Source organism: Gordionus sp. m RMFG-2023, chromosome 2 (genome assembly GCF_954871325.1).
Source record: "Gordionus sp. m RMFG-2023 chromosome 2, tfGorSpeb1-WG-v2, whole genome shotgun sequence".
Lineage (NCBI taxonomy): Eukaryota > Metazoa > Nematomorpha > Gordioida > Chordodea > Parachordodidae > Gordionus > Gordionus sp. m RMFG-2023.
In genome coordinates, this window is record NC_088776.1 from 40,215,428 (window position 1) to 40,230,311 (window position 14,884).

Sequence of the window (14,884 nt, forward strand, 5' to 3'; positions counted from 1 at the left end):
CCTGAAAATATACAGGTCATATCTTAAGAGACTTTTAGACCAGAGGTGGACTGGTCATTTAAAAACATCTCGCATCATTTATGAGAATTTTGAGGCTTTTGATGAAATATTATTTTACTTTTCAAATAGAACTCTTAATTCAGAGGTTTCCACTCATGATTCAGTCGAAGCCTTTGGTCTTTTATCTATATAAATTACGTTGTATTAGCCATTATAATTTATGAAACAATTGATCCACTATATAAGTAACTACAGTCAGTAGGTAACCAGTGGATACTAAAATTTGTATTGATTCCACTACCAATATATTAAAAAATAAAAGAAGCGATAATTCTTTTTATTTTATTAGAATTAAGGCTGACTTTTAGCAAAATTTAATCTCACTCCCCACAAATCATCAAGGGTACGTAAAACGCTTATAAATTTTCAAGATTTTTTAAACGAGACCAAATTACAATTTGATTGTGAAAAAGACTCCAATTAGAGTTCTTTAAAAAGGAATTATTATGAAATTATTGATTACTTTGTGTTGATCGTTTTTTAGATTGATTTACACAAGATGACTATAATTTTCTATCATGTTTTAATACATTGCCCCCTTTGACCTTGATTATTTTATATCGGATAAAATGGCCCTATTATTAGAATCATTATTAAACTTGAATATGGAAATGTTACATCATGAAATGAAAATAGCTAAAGGATTATTAGCTGCAGAAGTAAGAAACCCATAATTTTGAAAATATCCTAAATATTATGTATAAAAAAAATATCATCATGCATTTAAAGAATTATATAAATGCTACTCAGCAGTCATCATCATTAGGGTATCAACGGCTTCTTGTGTGGCCTCTTTCTCTACAATAAAGAGAATTCTATCGAGCACTAGAGAGTCTATGAAAGATCAACATAAGCAAAATTTAGTATTGATGGCTCATGGGAAAAAAAACACAATTTATTCTTTAATTCATTTAAAATAAAAATCGTCTATTATGTTATAGTATTATTTTGTATATTAATATTATAGTATTATTTTGTATATTAATATTATAGTATTATTTTGTATATTCATATTATAGTATTATTTTGTATTCATATTACATTAATAAATTTTTAATAAAAATAGCAAAAAATATCTATGAATGTTTAATTATTTGTTTTATTTTTAAAAAATAGTGGTCCCCTCAAGTAAGCAGCTGGATTCCTGGCTACGGCCCTGAACAGGGGATCCAATAGAAAGAGGGAATTGAATTTCTTTTTTTTGAAATTTATTTTTCGGCATAATATATGATATTTTATAAAATCTTTGTTTCAACGATTATCATTTGATATCCTTTACCATTTCAAGAGGATCAACTGAAAAAAATTAGGAGGCAAAGCCTCCTATGCCACTCATTTGGCGGGTTTTCGTGCCGTTTTTACCTGCATAAATCCTGAATTAGTTTGAGTTCTCACATTTTTCCATTTATTATGTATATGTAGATCATTTTAGGATATGAAATCTATGGGAACTCGAAACTTTCAATTTTATCATACACTGAGAGCGTTTTTTAAATTTGAAAAATCTGATTTTATCCGAAAGGTATACCGGAATGTATTGAATACCTACCCTATGAATTTTAGATAAGTGTTGCTATAATCTTTTGTATATTTTTTATAGCAAATCTATCTATACAAAATCGGATATAAATTAAGAATATATCAACAGTTTCAGGCAAAATTATCTTAATGTTGCTACCTATATACATTTTTGAGCATTTCCAGTCAAATCAATTTTTTCAGATTTAAAAATCTCTCATCAATTAATGAAAATTAAAAGATTCTAAATCCCAATGAATTTAATATTGCAATACGTTATACATATGTTGAAAAAATATAAATAATGAATGTTAAGCAAATACAAAATATTTTGTAATTGTAAACAATGCCAAGATATTATATTATAACACATAATATTAATTTAGCAGGCGCGTAACTAGGGGGAGGAAGGGGAAATCCCCCCCTCCCCCAAATCAAAATTTTACAAATATTATTTGAATATCAATTTTTCAACATATTATTTAAAAATATTAATAAAATGGAAAAATATTTAGTCAAAGAGATTAAAATCAAACGATAATTTATTTTATTATTATATATATTTATTTTATTAAATTCAAAATTATTAGTGACTTAGAATTAATAAGTATTTATAATAATATTTTAATTATTAATATATATCTATAATTTTTTAAATATTTTTCATTATTACTTCCATTTTGTAGAACAGAAGAAATAGAAATACAAAAGTTAAATAAGGCTGAGCATGAAAAAAAGCGATATCATTATTGAATTCAATTGATCAATCAGAGTTTATCATTGCTGCTAGTTGCATCAATAAATTATTTTTAGCTCACTACTTTGTAGATTTACAAAAACCAAATTTAGATTTGGTTCAGGTTATTGATTTGGCGAAAAATATATATGAACAGGTAGATACAATAAGAATGAATGTAGATAAATATTTTCATAATATTTATATAGATGTTGAATCGAAGGCTAAATTTTATGATATAACACTAATTAAACCTCGTCTAGCACCTAGGCCATTATTGAGATGTAAAATAAATATTGTCTCACCTGAAGAATATTATAAAATATCAATTTTCATCCCATTCTTGGATACTTTTTTATCGCAAATAAAAGTACGGTTTTTAGATAAAAAACAAGTCTTTAGCAATCTTCAAGCCCAAAGATCCTTCTTCGTTTTCTAATGCCACTATTGGTAAAATTAAATATTTAGCAAAATTTTATTCCTATGAGATTGATACTGAAATAAATTTAATCAGTCAATTCAAATTGTGGTATAAATATTTACTATGTTTAGCTATTTTACCTGAGCATGCTATTGATGCGCTCAATCGGTGTAAAGAAACCTTGGCTCAATTTCCTAATATTTTGAAGTTGTTTTATATTCTTGCATGTATGCCTATTACAATATGTACGAATGAAAGGACTTTTTCCAACTTGAGAAGGTTGAAAACATATTTACGAAGTACTGAATCTCGGCTAAATGGGTTAGCTGTGTTAAATATCCACAGAGATTTGGTTCCAACCACAATCGAAATTATTGATGAATTGGCAACATTCCCACGAAAATTAAAAATCACATTATAATTATAGAAAATATTTTGTATAATATTGTATTTGATAAGAAGTTAAAAAAAACTTGATAATTTAATTATTTTCGAGTCAATATTTTATACACACTACTATTAGTATTTTCAATAAAAAAATTATATTCTACATATAATGTTTAAGAATTTAAGCTAAGGCTAGTTTTTAAAGCAAATTTTATAAAAAAAATGACATTATACTTTATTTCAACTTTACATTTAAAAAAACTTTATTAAAATATAATATACCTAACTTGAAATAATAAAAAATAGGCTTGTAATATCCATAAGCATGAATTAGTAAATAATAGTTAAAAATAGAAGTAAAATTATTATTAAATTATGAATAATTTAATAGAATAGCTAAAACATAAGACCCGGCCGATAAGCCCGAGGGAAAGCTGGCCGAAGGCCAGGTAAAAGGGGTTTTGAAGCGAAGCCCCCAAAAAATTTTTCCCCCTATAAGAAAATCCTGGATACGCCACTGTAATTTAGTATTAGATAATAACTATTTATTATAATATCAAAGTGTGTTAAATATTTAAGATTGCAGATTAAAGAGTATTTTGAGTAAAGCATTACAAAAGTAACAAAAAATATCTATTATATATAAAAAATGTATTGAAATAGTATAAAATAATATATATGAATTATGACAGGCAAAATAAGTTCTACCCCGCGTATTTGTCTTTTATTGAATTAATAGAAATATTATTTATAATACTTTTTTATATTTTATAAAACTTTTTTAGTAAAAACGATCTTTCACAAGAGCACGAATTAAATGGTGTTAACACAATTTTAAGGTATTATAGTCCCAGTGGGCATCATACCTGATAAAGTTTAAAGCTTGAAAAATTATCCTTTAATTGAATCATTATTATAATGCAAAATAAATGGTTTAATGGGTAATAGGAAAAAAAACCCTGGAAAAAACCCCGTAAAAAAACCCCCGGGAAAAAACTCCCCGGAAAAACACCCCCAGGAAATAAAACCCCCGGAAAAAAACTTCCAGGAAATAAAACCCCCAGGAAAAAAAACCCCTTCGGATTATTTTTATACACTCTCATATTTAAGTATAATCTAGCAATAATTTATATTGAATTGGTATTTAGACAATTGCAAGTTAATAATTTGTTAAAAATATTATTGTTCAGCAACTAGTTAAATGAACAGATATTAAAATGTATTATGATCATTAAGTTTTAAAATATATTTTTAATCAAAAGAATAAAAATCGTTTATAAATTAAAAACGCTATAATTGGTATTTAGACAATTGCAAGTTAATAATTTGTTAAAAATATTATTGTTCAGCAACTAGTTAAATGAACAGATATTAAAATGTATTATGATCATTATGTTTTAAAATGTATTTTTAATCAAAAGAATAAAAATTGTTTATCAATTAAAAACGCTATAATTGGTATTTATTTATAAAATTAAACAATAATAATTTGGATCTTTATGCCGTATATAAAGACAAAAAAACAATTAAATTTACAAAAATATTTTATTCATAAAATTTATATTTTATAAAAAAATTTTAATGGATCTTATTCATCCTGGAAAGCTCATATTTGAAGGTTATTCTTATACCATACATAAAAAATGCTCAAACAAGATTAGATGGCGCTGCTCAAAGGATTCTTCTTTTAAATGCCGAGCAATACTTTTTTCAACACTCGATAATCAAGACCCGGTTCTTGATACAGCTCATAATCATCCATCAAATATTGATAGACTAGTAGCAATGAAATCCATTGCTAACATGAAGAAGCGATGTGCAGACTCTTTGGCAAAACCTCTTCAAATTTATGCAGAGGAAATTGTAAAATTAGACTAAAGAGTTCAGTCGCATATGTTATCAGAAGATTCTATAAAAAGAACTCTAAGGAATCACAAAGCAATGCAACACCCTTCAAATCTTGAGAATTTGGAAGACCTAGTTATTGAAGGTATTAGTTTAAATATAATTATATTTTCATAAAAATTTAAATATTATAGGTGATTGAGCAAATTGTGGCTCCCAGAGCTCAAAACGATTTTTATTATTTGATAATGGCCCACAAGCTGAAGAACGCATAATAATGTTCGCAACATATGATTCCTTGAATCTAATATCTAATAGGACAGAGTGGTATGTGGATGGTAATTTTGTCATGTCCCCAAAAAAATTTCTACAATTATAGTGATTAGAGTAGCAATAAACAATATTTTTATCACAGCGGTTTATTGTGTACTCCAGAAAAAACTCAAAGTACTTATGAAATAATATTTCAAACAATAATGTCTAAATGTCAGGAAAGGGATTTATTTCCTGATCCATTATATATAAACATGGATTTCGAAAAGTCTGCTATGACCGCGGTTAAGAGTATCATTGGTATGATTATTAATATGTTTAATAATTTATATTTATTTTTTCAATAAGGGGATCACATCGTAATTAGAGGATGTTTTTACCATTTGTGTCAAAGTGCCCATAGAAAAATTCAGAAGCTGGGTCTGGAAAGCGAATACAAGACCGATAACTCTAAGTTTTTTTGTGGCATGATGGACGGCTTAGCATTCGTTCCGTTATGTGATATGGGCAATGCAATGACATTCCTGAGATCGATTACTCCGAGCAATGGTAAGGATATTCTTGATTATTTCGATAAAAATTATGTCAATGGAGTATCAAGGGAGGTCATAAGAAGCAATTCTCAATCTTAAATATACCTACAAAAATACGAATCGAATAATCATTTTATTATTCATAATTTTATTTACCATGAATTAAAAAAGATCTATATAAAATTTATTTTGTAAAATTTAACTAAGGATAAAGACAAACAAATTTTATTACTGAGACAAAATAGAAGCATACATATATAATATATTTATATACAATGTGGAAAAATCAATATAATATTCATATCTATAATGTAGAAGATAAATCTGACAACAGCCAATTTTTCAAACATAAAGTTTTTCGGATTGTTTCCTCCTTTAACGACATTCTGTATTTTGTAACATGTGAGCTCCAACAGAAAAGAGTCGTTCACATGGGGTTGAAGATCCCTGTATCGACAATATGTCCCTCGCCATTTTAGATAACACGGGAAAACGGTCTCCATGTAGTTTCCACCATTCTAGTGGGTTTTTATTTGACGTTATTCTCACTTCTTTCAAATATGTGTCAATTTCAGAAATTGGCATAACATGACATCAATATTTGATTGCAGGTTTACTTTTTGATACATCATATTTAATTTTATATTCATCAAACATTTTCTCAAAATTATTAAATATAGTTGTAACGTTTATATTATAAAATATAGGTAGGCACTCAAAAAATTCCAGTTTAAGTCTTGGATCTAATATTGCAGATATAATTGTTTGGAAATCTGTTAAATTATAATATTATACTATTTTTTGTTGCGCATTAATTGCGTTTATAAGCGTATTATCAAAGAGACTTAGGTGCTCAATTAATGATATATAAAAGGGGATGACCAGATTAAGTGTAGGATATGTTTCTCCTGATATGGCAACAGTAAAATTAGAAAATGTTTTTAAGTTTAAATGTATTCTTTCTAAGGCGGTCCATTCATCCTATATTAAAAAAATAAAAATTAGATTTAAATATAAATAAATATTTCAATAAGTTGTTTCTCTTGTATAATAGATATATCATAACTATTAATAACGACATGATCTATAGCTTTTCTCATTTGTATTGCTCGTTCTATCATAGAATATGAGCTGTTCCATCTGATAGGTGTATCTAATTTTAACTTCAAATATGTAATAGATGGAATTTGTGAATTACAAAATTCTTTCATCATAGTAGTTTTCTTATAAGAATTTCGAATGCTTTTTATAGTGCCTCTTAATTTTATTAATTGTTCATCAATTTGTTTTATTATTTCTTGAACAACAAGATTTAAAACATGTGCAAAACAGCGAATATGTGCAATTTTTGATCTTGGATTTTTAATTTTAAGGGTATTTATAAAAGTAGTGTTTGATGCGGCATTGTCGCATGTAATAGCCGTTGACTTTATATCTATGCTATAATTGTTAATGATTCTATAAAATGTCTTATATATGTTTTCCCCAGAATGGGAATTTGTAAAAGGAACAATGTCTAATAATATAGATTTTAGTACCCATTCATCATCAATGTAATGGTAGGTTAATCCCAAGAATGGGACATTTGTTGGACTTGACCAAATATCTATTGTAAAATTTATTTGTGTATTAGATTTGTTTATTACCAATTTAATTTTTTGGAATTCATTATCAAAAGATTCATTAATGTATTGTTTTAATGTAGGAATTGAACATATTTTAATGCTAGGATTTAATCTTTAACAAAACCTTTAAATTCATTTGTTGCAAGAATTTTAAATGGGATATTAGATTTGATCAAAAATTTTAATAAATGGTTTTTGATATCATTATTGTTGTGCATATGATTTTTATTTATATCATTATCAAAATATGATTCAATAAATTTATTATTATAAGTTTTTTGATGGAATCGTTTGTAATGATTAATCAAAGCTGAAGTAGTTTTTTTTTACACTTAATTTCAACCCGACAAATCTTACATCTTGCAGTTTCTGTTGATGCATGGTAAATATAATGTTTCCAAATATCTGCATTTTTCCGTCCTCCCGAGCCTGACTGTATAGAATTTGAGGTGGATGATGAATATTGGTTTTGTTCTCCAATGCTTTCTGATTCAGAAATATCTATTATACCAATAGGTTGAATATCTATTTAATAAATTAAATATTATTATAATATTTATAGCATAGCCAGCCAACCCAATATGGCAATCAATAAGTTAGTCAGTAATATATATATGTCAAAATCATCAGATCCTATAATCATCATATCAGAATTTTCTTATAAAATATTTTTTACAAACTGCTCATACAATTGATAAATTATCCAAAAATGTAGATGAGATGTTAGCTTATAAAAAATTTATCACAAAATTATAATATATATTTTAGTGAATTTGGATATAAATGAAAAATAAAGTTTTAAGTTTAAAAATACTATTACATGTACTTATATTAAATTTTATATAGATTTACTTATAAAATATTTTTTACAAAAATGATTTGGATTTATAGGTTTTAATTCCAAACACTGTTCATAAAATTTAATTATATTGGGAAAAGAATCAAGAATATAATTTTATAAAGATAATATAAATTTTTGTGAATTTTGATTCATAGTAGAATACTGAAAGTTTTAGATTATTTGATTTGGGCAATAAGAAATTCCTACTGAGATTCAATGATGATCTTTAATCCCAAACACTACTTTGTTGTTATTAACATAAACTAAAATAATATATAAGTCAAAGTAATATTCTTTTTAATGTGGGGAAATAATAAATTGTCAAAAAGCTATGCAACTTAAATAAGTACGAAAAACTCACATTAGCAATATTTTACAAATAAAGTGGTAAAAACTTTAGGCAAAAAGTCAAATTTATGATTTCTCCATCATCAAATGAAAGAGAAATATCAGGTTTGCCCGTCATTCTTGATGTGATGGGATTAACAGTTTATTATAATTGTATATGGTTATGTGTTATATAAATTACCTTCTTCGTCCATCTCTATCATAAAAGAAATTTCTAAAGTAATAGTCTATTATGAGATAAATTAAAATGGAGTTTCAAAATTTGGCGCAATTTTCATTATTCCACTAGGAGATTTTATTAAATTGAAATAATTTCAAATAATTCCTAATAATAATATATGATTTATATATGATTATTTTCCAATATATATTAATACTATAAATTATTTTAGTCGAATAATCTCGAAATCAGAGCACTCTCTCAGATGAAGAACGAACAAATAATCAATGCGAAGGTTGGAATCATCGTTTTTCTAATCTGGTTGGGAATAAACACCCATTAATCTGGGTACTCGTTAAAAAATGCGAGGTGGCTGCCGATGAAACCAAACTTGAAAGATGGCGCGTAGGTAGGTGGACATCGAAAACAAAATCGCAGAGTTCTAACAACCAGATTCGGCTAAAGAAACTTTGCGAAGAATCCCGTGATGGGGTGCGAAGCCCTCCAGATTTTATAAGAGCGATTTCCTTCAATATTCGATGTCAACCCATATAATTATTATTATAAATTATAAAATTTGTATATACATAATCATGATTTACCAATAAAATAAACATTTCTTATTTCTAAGTTTTGTCAAATTTAGTCTATTTAATATCATATTTAAAGATGGTATTGTATTTTTACTATAGCAATTTTTTTTTACAATACATAGTTATTTTACTGAGGCATTTTTTCCCAGTACCAATTTAAACATCAGTTTTTCTTATTTAAGCATTTTTTTATGGAGAGTAGGCCAAATAAAAATATACCTATATTATTAGGTCTTAAGTAAATTCTATAAAAATGAAAAAAAAATTCTTGGGGAATTTTTTTCCGGGGTTTTTTTCCTGGGGGTTTATTTTCCGGGGGTTTATTTTCCAGGGTTTTTTTCCAGGGTTTTTTTTTTCCTGGATTCGGTTTAATGACATCAGAATTTTGAAATTATGGGAAGAGGGGTGTTAAATGCAATATAAAAAATGATTATAAATATTTCTAAATTTAAACTCATAAAAATAGTTATTAATATTCTTAAGTTTATAAATCTTAATTTATATCAATAATATATAAATTAAACCTAATTTATTAAAAATATATAAATATTACATATATTTTAAAAAATTATTCTTACACATTTTAGAAAAATAAAAATATTTGTTGATTATATTTATATAGCCCACATCCGTTTTTGGCTTTGATCATAGTTTTGTTTCATAGTACAGCCTTAAATAGAATCTACGGCTTATAATATATAAATTAAATAATATATAAATAATTAAGAATTGATAAAAATTAAAATCTCAATAATTAATAATATTATCCAATTTAGAAATACTACTTAAATTATAAATAATCTTAGAGGACATCACTAGCTAGGTTGGGTTCAATTAGCACCAAATTTAAAAAATGGATTAGCACACGATTTTTTAAAATGAACTCCCAATTTTTAAATATAATTAGCACCCCTTAAACTAGAGACCTTCATGGGCCGGGCTTGGGCCTAATTATAAATTTTCTAGCGGGCTTGGGCCGGGCTTGGGTTCGTTGGAAATTTTTGCAATAGAGCTTGGGCCGGGCTTGGGCCTAAATTTTTAAATTCAAATTTAGCTTATTTTAAGGATATTTAATAGGATAAATATAACAAATCATTCTGATTTTATTAGTGTTATTTATCAAATTTCCTATACACCTTGAGAGAGTATATATTTTTTAAATCGGAAATTGGTATAATTTTACTTAACTTAACACAACGGCCTGGGCACGAAACAGCGAAAAAAGAAACAGCGAAAATCAGGGAATATTCCCAAAAATGTTCCCAAAGATGGCCAAACTTCGAGGATCACTAGAGCTACCAGTAATTTATTCTTTATAAATCTTTTTAGCTATATAATATTTTTAGCTTCATCCTCATTATTGGATATGTCTTCATGGGAGGATGATACAATACTTCATAATGAGACGGATGCTGATGAGATTAATTTATATATGGATATTCAGCTAAATGAAGAGGATATCAACTATGATGACTGCATCCTAGATTGGTGGAAGAAGCATGAAAAAATCTTGCCAAAATTGGCAAGATTAGCCAAAAAAATTTATGCAATTCCAGCATCTAATGTTTCCAGTGAACGGAATTTCAGTACTATTGGAAGGGTTATTGAAGAAAGAAGAACAAATTTAAATAATGAAATTGTAGATAATATATTATTTTTAAATGATAATTTCAAAATATAAATTAAAATTTTGTTTATATCATTTATTAATAATATATATATATATTATTACTAAATAAAATATTATATTTCTATTAGTATTACTTCAGCATAGGTTAAGTATACATAAAATAATTTTATGGGCTTGGGCCAGGCTTGGGAAAATTTTTAAATATTATAGCGGGCTTGGGCCGGGCTTGGGAATTTTTTTAAATATTAAAAACGGGCCGGGCCTGGGCTTAAAATTTTTTTTACGATGGGCCTGGGCTAGGCTTGGTCCTAAAATCTAAGCCCATGAAGGTCTCTCAAATACAGCAAAAACCGCTTAATTGCATATCGCTTAAGCAAACACTTTTAAATGCGAAAAAACCCGCGATTTTGATAAAAATTACTATGGCATAATGTTAAATTACATTTATAATTGCGAATCGATTAATTGAGAAACATCGGTTAATTGCGAAATTTTATTTATATGATAATACCGTTAATTTAATCGGAAAAGTGAAAAAATAAAAAATATTATCGAAAAAAATTATTCATGATTTTTTTTATATGAATGGAAATTTTTAAATTTTTTTATTACAAAAATGGTAATTTTCATTATAATCATGTTAAGATTATTTTTAGAACAAAACATCATTCCAAACGTTAACCCTCAAGCAAAAAGAGGAAATCATTGAAAAATTAAGCAATACTTCAAAAACATAATTAGCGTTATAAAAGGCATGCTTCTACAATTTACAGATTGGAAGCTAATAAAGCAAATATATGTCACAATTTCTGGAATAAACCACCTGCAACTAAAAGAGTTAGAATGAGTTGTTACCCAAAGACAAAAACAACTTTATTGATTTGGTTTATCCAAATGCAAAATAGAAATTGCAGTCTAAATGGGCCAATTATGCTGAAAAAGCTATATTTTTTATAGCCAAACTTTCAATGAAGGTAAATTTAAGTTTTTATAATATGTATAATTATAAATTATAGGCATTTCTACTAGCAGCTAGTTGCGGAGATTTATGAAAAGACATAATATAAATTTTCATAATGCTTGCAATGAAAAAGAGAGTGTAGATGCTATTAATGCAAATAAATGGAGCAAAAATACACTCCCATCTCTGATTAAAGATTATCAAAGTAGTAATATTTACAATCGTGATGAGACCCAGCATTACCACAGGGCTCGATGGAATTTAGTCAAACTCAATCATGGGTTTCAAACTAGAGATCCCTGTACCAGGTCAGGGCATAATATTTTTTAAAAAAATTAAGCCGGTCGGGTCGGGCCTTGGAAATTTATTTATATATCAAAATTTATCAATTATATGTTGATTTTTTATGTAAAATAAAAAATTTTTATTTTATTTATAGAAACTAGAAGCCATATGACATATATCTTTTATTTGAATAAATATGAAAATTAATTTCTATATTTAAATGTATTTGGGCTGGGCAGGTAAATTTTTATAAAATAAATCCGGGCTGGGCCGGGTTTGAATGGCCCGATGCAGATCACTACTTCAAACCAGACAAGAAAAAGGTCTCAGTTCTATTTATCATAAATGAGGATGGATCTGATTAAAAATTTATAGGGAACTTAAAAACCCTAGATGCTTATTACCAGTGAAATACTACTCTAATAAAATCAATGACAACTTTAACTTTTGAAGATATCCTAAGAGAATGGAATTCCTATGAAGAAAATTTTATTGTTTTATGACAATGCATCTTGTCCCAAAACAAAATCAACATAGATTCATAATTTTAATTATTACAAAAAGATTAGTTTATTTTTTAGAAGGTAATGAAAGTTCTGAAATGGTGAAGGGAATCTAGAAATATCTGATAATTATATCTAAAATAATCAAGCTATTTATGGATATACCTTTTTTGATTAAGTACTAGATAATCCAAGAGAACAAGGTTCACTGAGAAAGCTAGAGAATATAATAAAAATATTAACCATCAATGATAACTATCACAAAAAAATTTTTTAAGTAAAATTATTTTTATTTTATAATCTTTTATGAATACAGTAAAATAATTTCAGATCAAATATTATGGAAATTAAAACAAAACACTTTTAATAAACTTAAATTTTCAGGCCTGTCCTGCTTTTTATTATTTATGTTCTATAATTGACCACTAGATATTTTAAAAAAATCAACAAAGATTAAAGAAAATAAATTGAATATCTATATTGTATCATAATATATGAAATTTAATCAAAGACAAAAATAATTATATAATTATAAAGTTGGCGTATAGTCTAAATAAATGCATAAAATTTATTGAAATATAATATTTACAAAAATTATTGTTTGAATATCGAATAATCCTAGTATTTAAAAATTCTTGATATTTACATGGGGAAAATAATCAAATTCATTTAAATTACCATACAAATTTTAAAAATTTATGTTTTTTATTCGGTTTGAAACTTATTCAAATTTAAATGTAGTTAGTACATTAATTAAAAATTTTATTTATTACTAAGTTAGATGGTTTATATGTCTAAAAGACAGAGTTGTTAAAATATTGAATCAAAAGATCGACGATCCTGGATTTGATCGCAAATTTGTCAATTTTACGAGATTTATGATTCTGACTTAAATTGAGGATCGAGATCATTTTGTTTAACATTCGATCCCGATCTTTTTAAAAATTAATTTTTTACTTAAAAAGCAATAAATAAAATAAAAATTTTGAAAATTAAATTAAAATATTATTTTTTAAAAAAAATATCTATCTTCATATTTTATCAACTTCCATTCCACCATTTATTTTATAGATATATTTATTCATTTCCTAAATTTTACGAGATTTAGAGCTCTTACAAGTTATTTAATATAAATTTATAATAATATATTAAAATTTATTTTAATAGGTAAATGTAAATGTCCATTATAGATTTAGAAGATTCTATTGCTTCTACTATTGATGTAACAACAGATATAAGTGAGAATGAGAATCTTTTACCATTTTTGAAATTACGTAAGTATTTTACTTTATGTGAATTGGATGAAAGCAACTCTTATAATATGATCAGCACCAAATGCCGTCTCTGTAAGAAGATAATATCATCTTCCAAAATATCATCCTCGAACTTAAAGAGACATTCACAAGTAATTCTTTTAAATTTTTTTTATTTGATAATCTTAATGTCAACATGTTTAAATTTAATTTATTACATTCCTGAGTTGAGCAGGTCCTACAGAAATAGAATCTAGATACAGATTCTTTATAAAAAAATGAATTATTAGATACAGTATAATTAATAAAATATTTAATGAAGAGTTAATCTTGGTTTTGTTATTTATATATAATAATTAGGCATTTATTTTTTAATATTACTATTATATTAGTTTAATTTTCAAAAGAAGAGTATTTATAATGAATGGAAGTGTAATAACTAATAATTAAGCCTTTATAATGTATTTTGACTTTCTTTAATATAATTAAAACATCCAGTTCAATGTTATTTGTATTGAACTTAGCAATGTTTCACCAAAAGAAAAATAAATATCTATTCTATTATTTCTTTATTATAATATGTTAGATCTAATCAATTAGTATTATAGTTTCAGTTTGAGCTTGATTATATAATCCTCTTGACAACATTTTTAGGGCTTTTTTTAATAATATATTTTGAATTGAAAGTATATTTTGTATCATTTGACTCAATCCATAAGTTCTTAAATGCCAAAAAGCCTCATTATATTCATAATAGGAAAATACTTTATCAAAATCTTTGGCCTATATCATCTTGGGCAACTTTTAATAATGATAGACAAAGACAATATTGTAAACTTAAATTAAAATAACCTATATGAACCTTTTTTAATAATAAATAAATAATACACTTTAATATGTTTAACAAAATTT